Below are 22088 nucleotides of genomic sequence, written 5' to 3'. Positions count from 1 at the left end.
CCTCACAAAGCGTTCCTATGGGAAAGCATTTGATTGGTTGCAGAGAGCACTTCGGTAAGGGAGAACGGGATAGTAAACTACCATTTCATGCACTACTATAGGAAATTAAAGCATTAGGGATACACATTTCAATTCCTAAAGCTATAATGTTCCTTAAGTGAAACTATTTATTGTATTTCTTTGGGGTTTGGGGGGTGCATAAATCTAAATGGCTAGTATATACTCTAACGTTAGGAATCCTTAGGCTTTTTGTAGTAAACACTATCTTTTCACTCCTCACGTTTGTGTCCCTGACCCTATAGTGTTTCTTTAATATTGCATATTATATACTTTTCTTTGAATTTTTTCCCCTTCTTTGTTTCCACTGATGTACAATTGTTAAGATTACATATTTTCTCAGTAGAAATCTTTATTTTATAGACATTAAAAAAACAAAACAAAAAAAAACACATATATAAACAACCGTCACATTTAAAGTTCCTTTATTTGCCGCAAATCTGACATGTACTACTGAGTTAGTATCCAAATCAGGAAGTAACTGACATGCTTTTCTATTGAATCTGAGTGCTGAGCTTATCCCATAAAGCTAGTAAGCAGCAGAGGTTTATAGGATATGTAATCCTGCACTGGCAGCAGTTTCATTCATGTAAAACTTTCCTCTAAGCTGATAGGAACCGTGCCCTTTTTTTTTTTTGTAGGTGAAATACTGTACTTGGAGTGTGCCCTAACAATTTGGTTCGATTGTATTTCTGCCACTTTCTCTCAGAAAGGGAAAGTCAATGTCAAAGTAAATATGGCTTTAATAATTATTACCTTTTAAATATCTCAGAAAATTGTGACCACTGTTCTCATTATTCATTAACCACAAAGTTATCCCAAGTCCTAAAGAAAGTGAGTTGGCTACTTTATCTTTATTTAATTACGGTATGTTGATCCATGCTTTGATACTTAATTTTAAATATTATTATTATATTTTTTATATAGCACCAACAAATTCTGCAGCGCTTTACAATAGGTGGATTAACAAACATGTAATTGTAACCAGACAAGTTTGACGCACAGAAACAGAGGGGTTGAGGGCCCTGCTCAATGAGCTTACATGCTAGAGGGAGTGGGGTAAAGTGACCCAAAAGGTATTCCATTGGTTTTCATACTTGGCAAAATGTAAAAGATATAACTCATCAGCAAAAATGCAGGTCTGGCCTGATGCATATAGGCAGTGGTACCTTTTTTGTTTTGTTTCTGTTTTATGTGTAGCATTTACACATTTTTCTTCATCTTAAATATGGCATTAAAACATGTTTTCTCGTTATTTGGAGCAAGTAAATTTTTATGATTGTACCTTAAACTGCTTGGTGGTAAAGGTGGTAAAGGTTTAAAAATAATATCAGGAAGTATTACTTTACTGAGAGGGTAGTGGATGCATGGAATAGCCTTCCAGCTGAAGTGGTAGATGTTAACACAGTAAAGGAGTTTAAGCATGCGTGGGATAGGCATAAGGCTATCCTAACTATAAGATAAGGCCAGGGACTAATGAAAGTATTTAGAAAACTGGGCAGACTAGATGGGCCGAATGGTTCTTATCTGCCGTCACATTCTATGTTTCTATGGTATTTTTTTTTAATTTTTTTCATGTATTGATTTGTATCAGTCTAAAATTGGTTGCCTTTGTGTGTTTTTTTTTTTTTTTTGCATTATTACATTTACATAAACAAAAAACTCCTGCTGTGAAATAAAAGTAGGGAAAAAAATCTCCATCTAAATAGGACTGTATCATGGTCTGAATTTGCAATTTGTGCAACTTTTTTTTTTTTAATTCTTTATTTTTTCGTGCATATATGCGTAACAGGTATGCGAGCGGTGCCCCAAAGGCATTCCATTCGCTATAGTATTATACAATCATTGCAATAGGGCATGGTAGAAACATTTGCACATTTTGTTTTTATGTAACGATGATATGCGGTGGTAGAGCAATAGCATAGATTAATCATGTGAACATCCTATGTAGTGGGCTATTCGTTGCCGCGGGTGCTCTCTCTGTGTGGAACCATAGTGTATACTACCCATAGAGGTGCCTAGTCGCAGAGAGCGGGTGTAAAGATATTTTTTGTGTGATAGCTAGCGTGCGCTGCATAAGACAGGTGTGGCTATGCGGTAGGGCAATATATGTTGTGAGCTTATAAGTTGTGGAGCGTATTCTGGTGTATTGGGGTGCGTATCTGGCTGCAGTGTTTGGGTATGTTGTACCCGGTCGCTGCTTCGTCGCCCACTCCCCCACGGCTACCCAAGGCCGGGATGGGGAGGGAGGGAAGGAGCCCAGCGTAAGTCAAGGTGTGTTTGAGCGTGTGTTGGAGCAGGAGAGGTGCCGGTGTGTGCGCTCATGTTGGTAAACTATAGTGTTCGGACCCTCAGAGAACAGCAATAAAAACAGTGTCAGAATCAACAATAAAATTATAAGAAGACAATAATCAGGTTATCTGTGAGGCAGCAGATCATATTGCCACAATGCCGTGACTGAGTACAGGGCAACCAGGCTAGATAACGTGCTCTGCCTTTCTATACGTGGGGAACTGTCAGAAACATACTAGCCAACAACACAAATTAAATAACCTGGGCTGTTTCCAAACTGTTAACCTCTTGGTATTGCTTATTTTAAGTTATATAGAAGGTGTGCTCATGTTAGAAAGACGTCTCTAGACCATAAAATATACTATGATAAAACATGGTATAAAACTATGTAAAGTTTGGGCGTATGTATAAGTAAGCTGTAGTGTGCGGACATTTGCAATACAAGTAATGAGCATTGTTAAAGTACACATTAAAACAACAATAGGGATACTTATAGAACTTTAGAACTTTAGTGGCTTGTGTAATATATCATAGTGTCTTAGTGCGGCCGAGTGGCCTATAGTCCCGTTCAGAGTGATCTGCATTTGGAAAGACCTCAGGGCCCCTTCAAGTGCCGTTATCTTCGGCGGTGGTCTGTTCTGGTCCGCGTGGTACAAATATTTTGGAGTGCACTGGGTCCCATCTGTGTTGCTGGCGTGGGTTCTCTTGGTGTACCGGTCCAGGGATCGCGTCTTGTGGTAGGCCCAAAGTGTGCTGTAGATTTCTTGCATCCTGTAGCGAGTGCACCACATGGCTGTCTTCCCCTTTCCTGACGATTAACGATCGGTCAAAGCGCCACCTGTATTTAATGTCCCGTTGTCTGAGGAGGGTAGTGAATGGCTTCAGGGTCCCCCTCCATGCTACTGTGCCGCCAGTCACATCGGCGAAGAAGGTTAGTGAATGACCTTCGAACGTAACCTGAGTTCTGTTTTTAAGTGCTGCCTGGAGTGCGGCCTTGTCCTTGCGGTGGTGGAATCGGACTATGAGATCACGGGTTGCAGAAGCCGGAGCTCTAGCCGGTTTTGGGACCCGGAATACGGATTCGATTGGGATGTTTTTAGACTGCTTTGGTGTGAGCAGTTCCGTCAGGAGCCTGCGGACTAGGTGCGGCAGCTCCTCTACCGGTATATCCTCTGGCAGCCCCCGTACCTTTTATATTAGTGGCCCTGCGCTCTTCCTCTGCGGCGGTGAACCTTCGATCGTATTCCTCGTTTTTGAGTTGTAGGTTAGTAATTTCCGCCTGCATTGCGGTGATTTGCGCATCTCGCGCCACAGAGGCATTTTCCAGGGTTCCCAGCCTGCCGTTCATGCCTTGTAGCTCCGTGCGTAGGGAAGCCATGTCCGCCTGTAGTGTGGTCTGGAGGCCCGCCAACAGGGATTTTAGCACTGCAGTGGTCACTGGAGCATTGTCCGGGTCTGGAGGTGGAATCCCCGGTGCAGGTAAGTGTGCAGTCATTGGGATTTCTCCTTCTTGATAGAAATCGTCCGAGTAATCAGAGTATGTGTCAGTATGGTCGGCCATTTTGGGCCTTGCGGCCTCGCGGGCCTGTCTCCAAAGAGCCCCGATGTCTTGGCTCTGCTTCGGCTGGTCGGGCTTCGCTTTTTTAGTTTTACGCCCCATATCGGTTCTGCCTGCTCTCCCTTTCACTAGGGATGATTTGAGAGAGGTTTGGTGGGCCGAAATGGGTGAAAGTTTGTTTTTTCCGCGGGAGCTACAGTCCCATGCGACTTCTCCGCTTCGTGTCTCGGCTCCGCCCCCGAGTATGTCCTATTTTTTTCATTTTATTTCAATAGAAATTTACACTTTTTAAAATGAATTAACTTTGTTACACCACTCGGACAATCAATCGGACAAACTATAGTCCTGTTACTTCCTGGTTTAATTAGCTCAGTGAAACTCCAATTTGTGCAACTCTTCAACACTTACTACAGGCTCATTCAATATAGTGTGAATTGTCAGGAATTTGAGATGAATTTAAAAATTTTAGCCTAACTCATTTACTTGACCAAAAATCTGAAATTCACTTTGTATTCCTGGCATTTCACTAATTGGTGTGTAATGCTGACTAGTAATTCCATTCCATAGGGTTTTATTCATTAAGAATTGAATTACAGAGAATTGATATAGCAATTATATATTTTGTGCCAAAATAGCTGTGCTGAGAAAAAACCCAAAACTGGGCTAAATTCAGATATTCTCAACTAAAATGTGCTGGTCATTTTGTTAATCCATCAATATTCTTGGTTTTGTGACTAGATTCCACATTAACTTTTTCAAGCAACTTATTTATTTTTATTCAGGGTCATTTTACTTCAGAAGAAGGCTGATTCATTGTTAATTTCAGCAGTAGGCCCAACCTAGAGAAGTAGATGTATCCAGTTCATGCGTGTTAAAATAAGTAGATTGAGAAATGCTTCATTGTCCAACAAGTTAATGAATATGTTAATCTCCTTTCTTGGTTAAAGCTTTTGCAGTTTGATTACATTCTTAAAAGCTAAACAGACTTTACAATTTCTTGTCTGAGAGTAACCGCTTTACAAAGATTGAGATCAATTGGGGAAAAAATAAATAAATCAGAGAATTGAAACAAGAGTATCTAAATGAATTTACCCAAGTGGAGGCTGCCATTTTGTATATCCTCTGTTACAATAGCTCTTGGCTTTGGCTGTGATGTGTATACTGGTGAACAAGGGATTCTGTTTTGGTAGTGTGCATGTAAAGTAAGTTCACACACAACCCTACTATAAAGAAAACAATCAAACAAAAAACCTCAAAACTTTCTATTCTCAATCATTGCTCACTAAAGGAATCGGAGAGTGGCTCATGGAGAAAGCATGTCACTGGCACTGAGCAACACATTAATGACAAATATGTAATACAATAAATGTTCACCTCCATAGATTGTCTGGTTAATATTCTTTCTTTAATACACCTATTTAGAAAATTGCCTCTATTATTCCATCATAATATCCTTGGCAGACCTGGAATCTGTTGAATCCACTCTGCCAGCTTGGGAGTCACAGCCCAGAGTGCTCCTATCACAACTAGGCCTAATATATATTATAACCAAGAAGAGGCACACTCGAGGATTTGTATTGAAAATAAAGTATTTGCTGTTTAATCAGCTAGTGCATTATACAATCGACTTTTCTGTCTCAATCAGAGACTTTTATCAAGACAGAGCTAGCCAGAAAAATGTATACACACTGCAGCAAAAGAAAAAGCTGTATAAATATTGTAATACTAAATGCATTCAGACATCAAAAGATGAATACAAGTTACCTTTGACCTATACAATTACTAGAGGTGCTCAAAGTGGTTACCATTAGCGTCTAGGCACGTATTCGTATGGAGAACTGCTGCTCGGGTAACGTTGCCCAAGGTTTCCAGTGGGATTGCTGCACACGCCGTTTCAATTTCTTCCTCAAGAACTGCCAGTATTCTGCGATACACTACATCTTTTAGGTTCCCCATAGGTAAAAGTTGAGAGGTGGTAAATCAGGAGACTGTGTGGGCAACTCAACTGCACCTCTTCGTCCTATACGGTGTCCTTGCAGCTCAGACGTCTTGGTGGTAGTGTGGTGGTACGCCGTCTTGTTGTAAGAAAAATGAATCCTTTCCATAAAGTGTATGGATGTGCGTAGCATGTCTAGGTACTTTTGACCAGTAACGTCAAAGCAGAATGGTCCCATTAAATCCTTTGACAATCCACACCAGACATTGACCCCCGATAAATGGACTGCTTTGTCCACATGAACGCACTGATTTTCTGGTACCCAGTGAACACAATTATGCTTCATCAGACCAATTTTGCTCCAAACTCATCACCTACCATGTGTTGAACCCACTCACAATACTGGATTCTTTAATCAGGATCATCCTTATTCGGTGCTAATAATCTTGGGGTGTAAACCTTTCCACTTAGCCACTTTAAGAATGCGCCGTATGCTTGTACCGCTAATTTTTGTCTCGTGCACATTGTATGGTAGACTTTTGTGGCGCTCATGTAAACCGTTTCAAGGATCTTCCTTTATGCACATCACACACGGTACCATGGGTTTCAAACTTATCTCGTATTGTGAGAAATTGCCAGGCGTGTTGGAGGTTCTGTTTCATACTTGCGCCTCCATTGTCGTTGAACTTCTACAACATTCTCAAATTTGAAATGCCACTTTAAAATTGTACTGAAACTTAGAGCTTATATTTTGTGATCTATGACTGATCAGTGTTTATAATTTACACTAATATGATGTTTATTATTGGTGCAATATGACATTTCCAGTCGTTGTCTCTCCCCACCGCCCACACCTCCCGGATCTAAAAATGATTTGCCTTGTTTATTATTATTAGCTTTTATATAGTACCAATGTATTCCGTAGTGCTTTAGTTTTATAAAAGGCATGACACAAAAAGTGACATTTTTGTACATGTTAGAGGTTAATGTTTGTCTTGTTATCCATAGCTCTTTAGTCTTTCTTTAACATGTAAATGATAAGTGGCAGTAATCATACTACCTGTACTTTTATGAGAGACTGAGTAATGATCAATACGTCTGATAAGGCTACGCAGGTGAGGTACGAGCATTGACACAATTGCGGGAAACAAAAAGGGTTGATTAGCTGCTTTTCCTTCGATAAAATGATCAAAGGTCAATGGTGAGCTTCTGTCCATAAAATAATGTTATCTAGGCTTTATTTGTTTACACCACCTCCTATTGATAGTAATAATTTATTAGATACACAGGGACTTTTTTCATTTTTTTTATTATTCTTTATTTTGCCTGTGCAAGAAAATAAAAAGCATGTGCAATGTGCCACAACAGCACGCATATTTTATCCATCGTGATCTACTTTTTGGCACTAATGAGCTGCACATTTTTCTTTCTTGTTTGTTAACATTTTGGTACAAGCTATACACCTTTTTATAAGCATATATGAGATCAAGGCCTGATTAGCCCGCATTAGTAAGCATTGCTGAAACAGGTTAATTTCACCTAGTGTGGTAGGCATTAAACGTAAAAGCTGCTAGGCATCTGTTGTCTAGGTAGGACCTTTAGCTCCTATAAGTGAGGTGTTGCGGCCCGTTTTAAGCAGAAGTATGTACATTTTGGGTTCTGGGCAGGAATTACGAGCGACAAATCTAGGTATCTATACAGACTAAATTTGTGAGGCATTGTAGTTATGCTCTGAGAGAGGGGCACGTAAAAATAATCTTTAAGATTGTGTTAGGGGGGAGGTTGCCCCGCTGACTAGTGTTTGCTCTCGAAATACCTAGGTCTTGGGGTCAGTGTCAGCCGATCCTTGATTGTACAGTGCTGGTACCTCCATCTTTCCGTGAGAAGCGGTCGTTGGGGTCTACAATGTCGGAGGTGGCAGGGGTGGGGCATAAGGCTCTTGCGTAAGGCCAGTTGTGGCCATAATGGGTCTGGCCTGTGGTTGGGCTTTGTGGGCCTTTTATCTTGGGGGTAGTGCTTAATAGTAAAATTAATACCATGGTTACTAGAGCAAGTCCAATCAGTTGTGAAGCACTGCTTGGGTAAGTCCCGGGTTTTTTAGGGCTAGAGGTGCCGGTCTTTTACTGTCCGCTGTTGGGAGCTGCTGTCGGCTTGGCTCCCATCGGTGTGAATGGCTTGATCATTGCTATGTCCCATTGGTGTGCCGCCGATGTCGGTTGGTCGCCAGGTCGGTGAAGGGTGTCCACTGGTAGGCCAAGTTTTACAAGGAGCGTGGGGGCTTCCAAGATGTCTGTGACTGTATGCGTCTCTTCTCCTCGCCTTACTTGAAGTGCGCGTGGGGATCTCCAGCAGTATTCTGCGCCAGTGCAGCGTTTCACCTGAAAGGTCAGCGAAAAAGGATAGAGCCATGTTCTTGAAATTAAGGGTGGAAGTCCCCTTCAGGGCTGCCTGGACTAGTGCTTTGTCAGCTCCGCTGCGAAACCTCACAATTAGGTCATGTGGTGCCATGTCGGGCGCTCCTTTCGGTTTCGGTACCCGGAAGGTGCTCTCCGTGTGTATAGCCCTGGAGGACTTGGGCTCTAGTTAGTGTGCCAGTAGTCTCCGGAGTAGATGTGGGAGCTCTGCCGCGGGTACCTCCTCCGGTATTTCCCGGATTTTTAGGTTGGTGCGACGCCGTGTTCTAGCTGGGCGAAGCGCATGTCAGAGGCAGCTTGCTTTTTAGTGAGTGTCTCGACGTCCCGCTGTAGTTGCACTATGGTTTGGGTGTGCTGCACTGAGGCTGTTTCCACCGTGTCAATGCGACTCACCAGGCCTGTGATGTTGGTGCGCAGCTGGCCTGCAAGGTTCTCTGGAGGGCACTTAGCATGTCCTGTATCATTTCAGCTGTCACTGGTTTAGAAGTCCCTGTCTTGGGCTTAGGTGAGTGTTGTAGTGCCAACATGTGGCCACCTTCATCTTCATCCAGCGACAGTTCTTCCGAGTTTTCTGAAAAATCATCCAGGACCATGGCTATCTTGGGCCCACATGCGCCATGTGCTTGGCGGAGGAGATCGCCGATCTTCATACCCGGTTTGGGTCTGTCAGGTCTCAGTTTCTTTGTTTTCCTGCCCATAGTTGTCGGGATTGGTGGGGCTTCGGGAAGGAGGCTTGAAAAACATTTTTTATTCCCTGTTTTTAGTGGTTTTGTCCCGAAGCACAGTGATCGTGAGAAAGTAGGGATGGATAGAAGTTGGGAATCAATATTAGCTGATAGCTGCTGGAGGTCAATATCATTCAGATTTCTTTTTAGTTGAAGGGGGCTAGGTTGAGGATGATGGGGTATGGGGCTATTGAGAGCAAATTATAAGAGGTGGTGATCTGAGAGAGGAAATGGAGTGCTGCAGAGATTGTACATTCATGAGAGAAAATAAGATCAAGGGTATTGCCAGCTACATGGGTGGACTTAGCCCACAGCGATAACCCAAGGGGGAAGGCCATTGAAAGCAGTTTTGAGGCTACTGAGAACAAGGGCAGGTTAATGGGAATGTTGAAGAAGTCCTCAAGAATTAGGGATGGAATATTAGAGGAGCGGAAGTAGGGAAGCCAAGCAGCAAAGTCGTCAAGGAAGAGGAGAGGGAAACCAGGGGGACGCTAGATAACGGCAATGTTAGCAGAGATGGGATGAAAAGGCGAATTGAATGAAATTCAAATTAGGAGAAAGAGGGAAGGTGGGGGGAGGTGGGTAGAGGATTGAAGGAGCAGTGAGGCAAGAGCAGAAGCCTTACACCACCACCTTTGCTTTCAGAATGTCTTGGGTTATGAGAAAATTGAAGACCACAAAAGGATAGAGAGGCAGGGGTAGTGTCAGAGGGAGAGAGCCATGTTTTTGTTAAGGCTAGTAAGTCTAGGTAACGAGAGATAAAAAGGTCATGCACAACTTATAAAGGTATATTGTAGATTAAATTTTTTGTTCTTTTTAATTAGATATAATTGAAGAATGTATCATCAAGCTAATGCCATGTACATTGTCAAAGTAACAGTCACCAGGGCTAAGAGTCTCAAATAAAAACATAATGCCGAACTTAATGAAACCATGTATATTGACAGTAGAGGGAGAGGCAATCCAATCAATGGTAAGTCTCTTGGTTCTAACATTTGAAGTTTGAATACACTTGGTACCTTACGGTGTTTATTTTTTTAGGTGTGTGCGGTTTAAAATGTGTTGCATACACAAACCTCATTCATGTAGCACTTGGCTCTTTGAATGCAATGTTGGCAGTCCTTTGCACTGCAGGTATTTGTGTACTTCATTTCCCATAATGCTTTTTGGTCGTCTTTTGGCCTAAAATGTACTTTACCAACATATTCAGTCTCCACGCCAGCTGTACATATGTTATCTGATGTCTGCAATTTATAATGAATCTGTTTACTCTGCTTTCTATACCAGCAGTTGTTATCTTTCCCGACTCAAGGCTGAAGAAAGGTTCATGTCAAAGCAATTAATGCACAAGGAAACTCCTTGGTTATCTATTTCAAATAGCCACAGGGTTGGAAGAAAAAAAAAGCTAAAATCAAATGTCTGGTCAAACTTCACAGGAATTTTAGGCCTGAAGAAAAGTCTTAGTGATTTCTCTGCCAACGAGTGCAATTGGATTTGTGTGATAAAAGTAGACTATGTGCCTCATGGGCCCATTGTATTAAATGGCATATGTTGTATGTCTGTTTGACGGCAACAATTGGAAGAATCATCATTGCTGACTGTTCAAAAAAGAGCTTTGTGATCGTGAATTTTCTTTAAACCGTCAAATAGAACTGGTACTTAAATAATGGTAATTAGTTTTTTTTAATTCAGTAGTTTTATTAAATCAAAACAAACAAAAATGTCGAGTTAAAAAGTCAGTCTAAGGTACCATAATCCCTACGTGTCTATGAGGTTGTGATGTTGCCTTTAGACTGCTGTTGCTGTCCCTCAGTTGTTTTGTGAAGCCTTTTTGAGCAGTTTGAACAAAACCGGCGTTCCCGAACCAACGGTTTAGCCCACTGTTTGTCTACTCCAATGAAGCACCACTTAATGACCTCAAGCCACCCCTTTCTGTGAGTCCCTGCATGAGAAGCTCAGCTGAAAAAGGGAGGTGAGCGAATAATCATTTTTAATGTACTGGGCTTGCTGACAGGGTAATAGGAGTATCGGCGATCACACTCCCATCAGTAACAGCACTGTACATTTAGGCATCACAGTGATCTCATCATGCACTGGCTGGCTGAGAGTGATTTGAGTGTGACTGCTGAGAGTCCTTAACAGCACTGTACATGCTTGGAATTCACTGAGCGTGATAGGAGTGTGATTCAGTTAATTCAGTTAATGCCAGATTTGTGTAGAAATGTGTTACTTTTTCAAAACTTTAAATGTACAGAATATTGGCACCAGTTATCGACAAAAGGCCCGAAAAGCAACCGAAAATCTGTATCGGCATCTGCTCTGGAAAAAGATCTCTACTACAAATCTGAGAAATCAGGCTTTTCATGAAAAGTAACATTTTAAAAAATAAAATATAATCTTACAGGAAACTTAGAAAGCTGTAGGAAAAATACCTTACAAAATAATATAAACCACTTCACACATTACTGTAACTTTATGTACAAACAGTTGTTAAAGTAAATATAGACAGCACTTGGCAAACTGCATCAAATCAAGATGGATAAATAAAACACGTAGTATGTATTCTATATGCTGCAGTGTAGAGTGCAATCTGAGGACAGACCAATGAAAAGCAAACATTTTTTTCTGTAATTGTTAGTTTAAACCCCCCCCCCACCCCCCAAAAAAAAAACATTAACAAAGAGAGGAATCCCACACTAATAATGCATAACGTAATTAAAGAGTGGAAAAATGAGTTGTCCTATGCAGTTAAAATATGTATTACAGTGTTGGAACAAAACTATAAAGTTCTCCTCAGGTCATCAAATATAAAGTAAAAGGCCCAAAACGAAGTCCAAGTTGGGCCTGGGAGACAGCAGTGAGACCAGAGAGAGAATCATCTGGAGGAATATAGATGCCCATACAAAGAAACCATCAGTAGCAATAAGTCATAGATGTGGATAGAGGGTGTTATTTTTAACATGGAAATAGTGTGATGTAATTCTAACTCTGAAGGGTCCTTGCCTCACCCCCTGGTGGCAAGTAAAGGGTTAAAATCCCCTATATATTCACTTACCTGATTCCAGTGTCCCTCGGCGCTGGGTCGGGCACCTCCACCACCAACGTCAGCTGATGGGGGGGACTAATGCGCATTGACGGGACTGCCATGTGCACTCTATGCCTTCTCCATACTAAAGCATCGATTAAGTGTTTTCCTATTGGGTTTTAGAAGATGCTGGATGTTCCCATGCAAAGCATGAGGACATCCAGCGTTGTTTCACAGAGTTAGACTCCATGAAAGGCGATGAAACACCTCTAGGGGCTGTCTGGGAGAGGCTGTCTCTAAAACTGCAGTGTTTGCAGTTGCAGGATTAAGGGAACAGGGACAGTGCACCCGGACTAATTAAATAAAATGGAGTGATCTGGTTGCCTATAGTGTTTCTTTAAATTGGGTTACTCCTCACAGGTAGGGCGGAGGTATTTTTTTAATATGGAGTTTGGAATTAATCTCACTGGACTCCATCTACTTAACCCCTTAAGGACACATGACATGTCTGACATGCCCCGATTCCCTTTTATTCCAGAAGTTTGGTCCTTAAGGGGTTAAATGCGTCTGATTATAGTACTGTGATTTTTGTATTTGTTGGTTGTCTAAGTTGTATAAGTGATGGTACGGCAGAGCGTGGCTTCCCATTTCTTTATTCTTGTTACTTTAGTTAGCAAATGTGCAAAAGTTGGTAGTCTCGATAAAAGGTCATTGCTGGAGAGACCTCTGTCAGGGATTGTTTTCCATAGGGTGAAACAGCTGCAAAGTATTTATATACAATGCTCTGTAGATCACAGTTAGAAACAGTAAGGTATAGTTGCCCTGGCTAAAATGAAGAAGCAAAGAGCTGAACTGTACCACCTGTTTCAAACAATATACTAAAATAACCGATCCTCGGTTCTATTTATTTTTACCGTGGAGGCTGTTGACAGGCTGGAAGAGTTATAGTGACAGCCGAATCTACTGACAGTACAATTAGTCAGATTGGCAGATTCATTTGAGGGGAAATATTAACTCATCTTAACAGCTCCAGGACCAACACCTTATCAGGATTGTCACACTAAAAGGGAATTGCTTGTCCATGGTCCTGAAGGGGTTAAAGGACCACTATAGTGCCAGGAAAACAAACTTGTTTTCCTGGCACTATAGTGTTAATAGGTGCCCCCCTCCCGCCAGACTCTAGAGGGAGGAAGGGGTTAAACACTTATCTTTCTCCAGCACCGGCCTCCCTCGGCGCTGGGGACTTTCCTCCCTCTTCCGCCGAATGCCCATGCGCGGCAAGAGCCTCGCGCGCTTTCAGTCAGCCCATAGGAAAGCATTCCCAATGCTTTCCTATGGACGCTGGTGTCTTCTCACTGTGAAAATCACAGTGAGAAGCGCAGAAGCGCCTCTAGCAGCTGTCAATGAGACAGCCACTAGAGGCTGGATTAACCCTAATGTAAACATAGCAGTTTATCTGAAACTGCTATGTTTACAGCTGCAGGGTTAACCCTAGATGGACCTGGCACCCAGACCACTTCATTGAGCTGAAGTGGTCTGGGTGCCTATAGTGGTCTTTTAAATTAAACAAGTGATGGCTGGCCTTTCTATAGCAGTTGTACTCTATGGGTTATAATCATATCTATGAGTTGTGAACATTTAGATTTTTTTGTTTTTGTTTGTAGATCAGCTATTATGGTTTAAAGTTGCAATTTATGTGATGGCTCCACAGTTCCCTGTTTAGTTAGTAAATCACTATATAGGTATTTTTTATTTCTGTATTTTCCTGGGCTAGTCTAATGGGATTACATAAGCTTTTGACTTGGACCTTTAGGCCATATTAAAGGTGCACTATAATAACCACTACAACATGCTTTTACAAGAATCTCCTGGTGCCATCAGGAAAAAGTCAAACTGTTTAACTGCTTGAATCCCCCCCCCCCCCCCCCAAACTCCAGCTGACCTGTTTTTTGCAGTTATCACTATAGCTAAAAAGTAGCTTCAGTTATATCTGTTTTCAACCATGATTGGCTCAGAGTGTCAGCTAACACTCACAGCCAGTAAATGATCTAAGTGTTTCCACAAAATTGATCTAACTAAACTTGAATGAGAATTTGTAGCCATATTGAGAAATTCACTGTAGAGTGCCCCTTTAATAAAGGCAGCGCTAAATGTGATTCAGGCCTCTCAGAAACCAGTGCATTGTTGATTTCTCTAGTAGCACTTCTAGTTTAGTTTAATCTCCAGAAAGTTGGACCCAGTCTTCTAGTAGAACATGGATACATTGATGCACTTTTTTTTTTTCTTAACGTTGTTGCTAGTCTTTAACTAGGATTGATAATCGATGATGGCTGTGCACATGAATGGAAGATCTGTTTTTATGTTGCAGAAAAATTGGTACCATGGGTCCACGGAGGTGTGACGGGTCACAGTTGTTGGACTGTAGTGTTACAGTGACCCTTGGTTGCCATGTAACACATTTTGGCAGAATGGTTAGGTGTTTTGTCAGTAGGACAGGACAAGTACAAGACTTTTCAATGTTGCACATTGCAGTTCTAGCTATATCACATGTCAACAAGGAAAGCAGGCAGATTGGAGAAGAGACTCGTTATATTGCAGCTTCTATCTCTGTGACGTGGGAAGTGTAGTAAGTGGGCAGAATGGGAATGACATTTGATATGTTGCTGACTGCACTCCCCTCCGTATCACATGACTATGGCAGGAGGTAAAAAGACGTGTCTTATCTGTATTTCTTTTAAAAATACATCACACTGTTCCTCTCATGCCAAAGAGTGAAGAACAAAGGTGCTGCTGAGAGATATCTGCCATGGTATAATTAAAGGGGTGCTCGCCATAATCTCTACAGCTCATTTTAGTGGTTATGGTGCTAGGAACTTTTGGTTGCTGTCTCCCCATATTAACCACCGCGTCTCTCTCTATCCTGGATCCAAGTCCTTCTACCTTTGGCTTTCTGTTAGTCATTGTTATAAGCTCTGCTGTTTACACCTGTCAGTTAGCGTAGAGAGAGGAGGAGAAAATGTTTCTATTTTCTTGGTGCAATGTGTGCCTTGGCTATGCCTCGACTGAGCTGGATTGTGATATCAATTGCTAAATCTTGCATATACATTTAAAGCAGCTTTGTCACTCCCCTCCCTTCACCCCCGAATGAGCATTTCATAAAGATCAAATCTTTATGAAATCCTTATAAAGACTGTGTTGGAATTTTACTGAAATTCTGTCATATGACATAGTAGGGACTAGTCTATCTTCTGTATATTTTCTACGCCTGACACAAAGGTGTAGCAGCAATCGCTGACAAGCTTTGTCAAGCCCTCCGCCATCTCGTGGGATTACATGCAGATGAAGCACCAGAAGATAAGAGTATGCGGTGGCCACAAGGGACAGAATCAGGTAAGTAACCCCCCCCCCCCTCATCTCTGTACCACACGGCCACCTCACAGCAAGTAGCAAAGTCACCAAAATAGGCAATGACCCCCGGAAGGTGACCAAGCCCCCTAAAGAAAGCTGGGGATTACAGGGGGAAAAAAATATATATTTTTTGGTCTTTACATTTTATTTTTTTGTTTGTGAATCAGTAATGGCTGAAATTCTAGCTTGCATTTATTTATTTTTTGTTCAGATCATGGCAGAAATTAGTTTAGGTTAAAACCCTCTTCATACCGATGATCTAATATCCAAATATCTTCATGGTTCTACACCTTGTTGCTTCTTGACTGCTTTGTATATCTGTTATTTGCCGTCATCTGATGTTACTATGAGCGTTTAGCGGCTTCCAGCACGCTATATACCCCCGCCTTAGCTTTGTATCTCGTGTATAATATTAGATCATTGCTTTAATTAAGTAACATTCACTGCCAGTCTGTTGAGAATTGCATCTCACTTGCTGAGGAGTCTACAAAAACATGTTAATGCGCTCATTTTTAATTACATTATTTGTTCAAAGAACAATTGAGTGCGTAATGAATTTATGCTCCATTCTAGTTCCTTTCCTGCTAGATATATCTAACCCCTATGTGTGGGTTGTGTGGTTGCGTTTCTTACAGTGATTTTAACTCTTTATGGCAGCCTTGTCTTGCTTTTTTGCTGTGGGGAGCAAGTATTATTTAGATCAACATGCTGGGCTACTGAAATATACATTCATCACACATACACATGGCTTTTGTTAATAGAAAACAGTGCTGGCAGTAACTGTATACCTGCCCTAGAGAGTAGTGAGCAGGTACACAGGCAGAACCAAAAAGCAAAATGAGTACACATTAAGCAGGGTGTAAAACATAAATTATTTTCCTTTTACCCATTGATATAGCTAGGTTTTGTACCATTTGCCTTATCTGCTACTGGTTTCATGCTTTATCCTCTCCTCGGCTGTTGACCCTGTCTATCTTTTCTCTCTCACCTCTTCTTCCATCTCTTTCATTTACTGACTCTCCATTCCTTAACGCATCTCTACTTTCTCCAGTTGCCCCATTTTATTACATCATCTTTCCACACCCCGCCCTCTCCTCTTCTCCACATTCCATTCCCTCTTTAAATTCACTCTTCCCTCTACCCTTCCACTCGTTCAGTTTCTTCCCTTATCGCTCTGTTTGCGTTCTCCTAATGATTCAGCTTCTCAACATTCCCCATCTCCTGCTCCCAAACTACTGTGCTGCCTCTCCTTCTTATTCAGACTTTCATTATTTACCATTTTATCACTCTGTTTGTTCCCTCCCCACTATGTAAACTCTCATTATTCCCCATCTCCTGCTATAGTAGATAAGGTAACGGGAGAAGGAAAATAATGAATAATATTTAATAATGAATAACTATATATCTTGTTTCATTATTCCTCTGTATGCCCTCTCCCTATCAACATTCTTTAACTCCCCTCCATCCATTTTAAGTTTTATTTTTTTTGTGTACTTTGTACTTTTGTGTGAATTTTGTCTGGTGACAGCTAAGCACGTTACCACTTCTGGAGGCTGTCTACATTCTGTTCTGCTCAGTCATTGGTGATGTACACTTTGGGGTAGTGACAGGTCTGTATTTAGTATTCCTGTGTACAGATTGCTTTAGTGGCAGATAAGCAATCGGCTGGGCTCTCTCTGCCATTTCCCGGTACATTCACATCATTGTGGGAAGATCAATGCTTCTAATAGATGCTATAAGTTTTTTACCAGTCCTAACCATGCTGTTTATAATGGATAGCATAGCATTGATTTATACGTATTTAGCAGCTATTAATGCTGTGTAAAAATGTCTTCGCAATTGAGAGTCAGAAAGTAATATGCATAGCTCCCAATATATTCTTCTGCAAAACTTGTTTAGGCTGCAGCAAAATGGTGTAGTGAGATAAATGAGCGGTGACCCATCCTTTTTTGTTGGTGGCCAGGCAGTGTCCAACATTTTTAATGGTCATGGCTACATAGAGGGCAGATACACTTTGCTGGTTCAGTGATTATGCAAATTAAAGGGGGGGCTGGGGGGGAGGAGGGGAGGGTGGGGCTGTTGGTAAACTTTAATATGTTAATAGTTAAAGTGCGATCCCTCAGACTTCTACTCACATAAATAGTTTACATGAATATAACCGGAGATATACCGAAGTGTTCGGATCTCAAAAGTGGTCTGGAGTACTAAAAGTGGGGCATATTCCATTGGTTACCTCCCCTTTTACATTTGTGCACCACTTTTTAGGACAGGACACTTTGATAAAGCTCCCTGATTAATACACAGCTTGAATGTACAATTTCTGTTCTATGATGACACATTTTTCATCTGTATTGATCTTGATTAAAATGTTGATAGATGTGACCTCCACAATTGGAATTTTTGATATATTTACATTTTTTTTTGCCCTGGCATGAATACCTTCTGATTGCTGTGCATTGAGTCAATTGCTGTTGACAAAGATAGATTGAACATATGTATCTGTGTTTATACATCAAACCTGTAATGGTGGAAAAAAATAAAGTGTTTCAAAATAGCTGAGTGTGTAAATTGTTTCACTTTGGTTACTTTAGTTTACAGTCTGCCATTTCTCAATTAATAGACAGACTCCTGTATGTTTTAAGTTAAATTATTAGCCTCAAAGTTTCCACTTCACTATTTGGTAAATAACCTCATCCGACTTTCCTCCGCCTTTTTTTAATATATATATATATATATTTCTGCATTGGTTTTGTGATGTGTCGGCCTCCGAGAACGACTATAGAGAAATTAACCTACTATAAATAATGTGGGTAATATTTTTAATTTGTATCATTTGGTTTTACAATATTTTTGTATGAAGCCAAATCATATAAATTAATTATTTTACCATGCATAATTGTTAGCCTTTTTTTTTAGTTTCCTCTAATATTCTCCTTTTTATGATTTGTTTTTCCATTTCTTTCTGCACCTCCTTCCTGGGGGGCTATTTGATTACGCAATGTACACTGTGCAAGGCTTATAAGTAAAGTTGTGTAAATTCCTCTATTCCCCGATTCCTGCTTTTGACTCTGCAAGTTTACTGTGGGTTCTTTCATCTGTGTCTCTAGTCCCAGGCCTGTTTTATTATTGTATTGTCTGCTAGCTCTGCATGAGAATAGCAGGAATGTCCCCCACCCCTCCCCAGTTCACTAGACATATGGTCTGTTGTGACAGCCCCAGTGTGTTGCAAGCTAGTTCTTGTGATTTTTCATGTGTGTCCTTGGACATTCCTGATTGGGCGCATGCTGGCATTGCAGGACAAGCAGCCAGAAGTAGTGTGCACCCGTGTAAGTGGTGTTTTATTTGTAGTGGTAAAAATTAAAGCTTTTTAATCTAGGCCTAAAAATTACTTTCTGACACAAATATACATTAACAATTTTGTTTTCTGATCCATGGCATATCTGTATCATGTAGTATGTTATTGTGTGTGTGTGAATGCCTTGATACATTTGTGAAGACTTGAATGAATGGGTCTATCTATGCGGAAATGTAGGGAGATGGCTAAATGGAGTGTGTTAGTGAGTTCATTTTGTGCAGGATTAGTGTGAATATTGGTCCATATATAAATTATGTGGATGAGGTCTGTTACAATTTTGTGGGTGTTTTCTATCTAAAAGTAGAATGTGTGTTTGTTTGTTTATTATATATATATATATTTTTTTAAACTAAATAGCCATTAAAGCTTTGCAAGAGGAACTCTTAAAGTACCATAATCACTAAAGCCCTCCAAATTAATTTGTCAACCCTGCTAAGAGCTTCCGTTAGCTCTTCTAATCTAAATTCTGATCGCTGTCAGTCAGTTAGCCCTGTACTGCCGTGCTTAGCTCAGTACAGAGAGATTCTGTCTCTTATAGAGAAGATCAGTGCCCGTCGGATAAGAGGTACGTTGTGAAACCATTAGTGAAAAGTTTTGACTACTTACACTGGAGGAGTGCCAGGGCAGTATGGACAACCATAGCCACTACAGTTGTTATCGTAGTTATGGTGTTTGGAGTATTCCTTTACTAGATGTTATGTCATGAAAAAAAGTTTTTGTTCATAAATATCAGTGTATTATTAATCCTTAGATGGACGGGGTTAAAGTATAAATAAGGCAGGAGCGACAGTCTGCAAGAAGACTAAGAAAAAAAAACAAGACAATGTCAAGGGGTGAAGAAATACAAAAAAAACTGTAAACAGGCCAAGGTCAATGAATACTGAAGTTAGAATCCCCTTAGTGGTGCATTTTCAAGATTTACGTACAAGGAGGATTTACAGAAAGGTGGTAGTGGGACCTATGGCCTTTATTTGAGGTGGGTGAGTGGAGGAAAATCTGCTTGTGATGCAAAAAAGTTTACTTTTCTATTATCCTTTCCTATACTGGTCATCCCCTCTTTACCTAAGGGAAAATAAATAAATAAAATAGCTAAACCTTTCCTCTTCTCCAGCACGAGGGCCCTGCGGTTCTCCCTGCCGCATGTATTTCCTATGATGGTGTTGCTTCCCTTTGCTGGAGGGGGAAAGGTGAATGGGGTGGAGTCGGGGAGTGCTGCAATAGGCTGACAGACGCCATGCTGGAGTCGGAATAAACATTTGCACAGACTGCACATTAGCCATCCGGACCTCTTGTTCCTGGCTGGCTAATGATGCCACAGAAATGCTGCTGGTGGTAGTGTTACACCAGAGGGGTTAATCTCTATATGTGCAACGTTTCATAGAGAAATGCTCTAAAACGTGATTCTCTCTTAGTTTGTTGAGCAATTTGTACATAGTTATGTTGTGTATTTATCAGCTTTGTTCCATTAGCTTGTTCTTTCTGCCCCTGCTGTATTCCCCTTTTTGCTCCAAAATGCGTATTTACTTGATTTCAGTTTATGGGATGATTTCTACAGTGCTAAGTTAACTTTGTGTTGTGAGTGGCAGAGCTACCGTAATTTGATAATGTGATGAAACCTCATTTAAGAAGCTGCAAAGAATCGGGATTTTGCAGCAATTGCAGCAACTACCCAAAGCTCTCTTAACCAATCATCTCAATCCTGGTTGGACATAATAGATTTAATATTGATAAGTGTAAATTCTGCATTACCAAAATGACTGGGTGGGGAAGGGTAGGTTTATTGTACAAGTCCTGTTACCTAAACACTATATCCTCGGAAAAGAGGGAAAGATTACATTTGAGATGTTGACATCCTGCCTTCTTAAACTCAAGAAATATGGCATTTCATCAAAAATTATACATTTATATATACTACGTACTGCTAGGAAGCTCAGGAATCCAATCTTACTTCTATATTTGTGTATAGCCCTTTGCATGCTCATGGAAAATCTGTGTGTGTGTGTGTGTGTGTGTGTATAGTTAATTTCTCTATTTTGATATAAATAACATACTTAACTAGTGAATCTTTGCTTCATCACTTTGCGCTGGAGCCCGCTTTTGCACTCATGTTCCTCTGAAATGTGATTCTCTCTTAGTTTGTTCAATTCCCTACGGGAAATTTGGCATTACAAATGTAATTAACTTTTACAAACAGGATATGCTATTCAACATTTTTTGAGAGGTCCGAATTCTTCACAACAAAAACTTTGCATACATCTCTCCTCGCAGAATTACGCTAGTGTGATGTTTTTTTTTTGTTTCTGTTCTGTTTATTTGCAACTATTTTGTACACACTATCACAATTTTACCTTCCCCGTCCTGAGTAAATTAGTTAGATATTAGAGCTGTTATTGGACAGTGAAATCTGTCATGTGTAATAGAGAATCACCCCTAGGTGATGCCAGCAATAGGTCAAGCATGTTATGTCGGATGATCCAAGGGCTTAAATATTAATTATTAGCAATTAAATGACCACTATAGGCACCCAGACCACTTCAGCTCAATGAAGTGGTCTGTGTGCCAGGTCCGCCTAGTTTTAACCCTGCAGCTGAAAACATAGCAGTTTTAGAGGTCACCAGTGTCGAGGGAGCCCGGTGCTGGATTAAGGTAAGTGGCTGAAGGGGTTTTAACTTCAGCGCCGAGGGAGGGGTTCCCAGAAGGAAGGGGGACACTCCAAGAGCCTATAGTGCCAGGAAAACTAATACTATAGGATCTCTTTAAAGGACCACTAAAGTCGCCCAGACCACTACATCTCATGAAGTGATCAATGTTCATTGATCCTGGTATTTTAACACTGCATTGTAAAACGTTGCAGTTTTGTAGAAATTCAATGTTTACATGGCAGGGTTAAACATGCCTCCAGTGGCTGTCTTTCAGTTTCTGTTGCACTGACTGAACTTTCCTATGAGAAGTGTTGGATGCGTGTATCGTCCATGTCTCCTCGAGAATGTTGCAGGAGCTGGAGAGGCAAGTAGATCCTTTATTAATTTTAGTATGAATGGGCGGAGGTCACTAAACTAGATAGACACTATAGCATTAGGAATACATGTATTACCCCTACAGACTGTTGTAGTGGTTAGGGTGCTGGGGTTGTAATGGATAGAACCCAGGCTCTATTCCGCAGTTACAGTGAAAATCCAATTCTCAATGTTTGCCCTCTTTCCTGGTTCTCACTGGGCTTACGATATCTGGCTTCTGCGGAAGTTGGATGACGATCCCGCTGGCCATACATTGGCTCAGATTATCAGCTGATGCAATGCCTATAATGTTCCTTTAAAT

The 22088-nt window shown here is 40.9% G+C and overlaps 1 protein-coding gene across 2 annotated transcripts in view; it reads left to right on the top strand.

The window, feature by feature from the left end:
* MARK1 (microtubule affinity regulating kinase 1) overlaps positions 1-22088 on the top strand; it is a 140726-nt gene that overhangs the window by 5019 nt on the left and 113619 nt on the right. Inside the window, exon 1 of one of the 2 annotated variants that reach the window (XM_063443811.1) lies at positions 15378-15397. The exons of the other annotated variant lie outside the window; for it this stretch is intronic. The gene's annotated coding sequence lies outside the window, so the exon portion shown is untranslated. Of the gene's footprint in view, positions 1-15377; positions 15398-22088 lie in introns of those variants that run through there. 2 annotated transcript variants of the gene reach the window in all.

The sequence above is a fragment of the Pelobates fuscus genome, chromosome 2, assembly GCF_036172605.1.
Source record: "Pelobates fuscus isolate aPelFus1 chromosome 2, aPelFus1.pri, whole genome shotgun sequence".
Classification (NCBI taxonomy): domain Eukaryota; kingdom Metazoa; phylum Chordata; class Amphibia; order Anura; family Pelobatidae; genus Pelobates; species Pelobates fuscus.
This window is presented reverse-complemented; position numbering and strand designations above follow the sequence as displayed.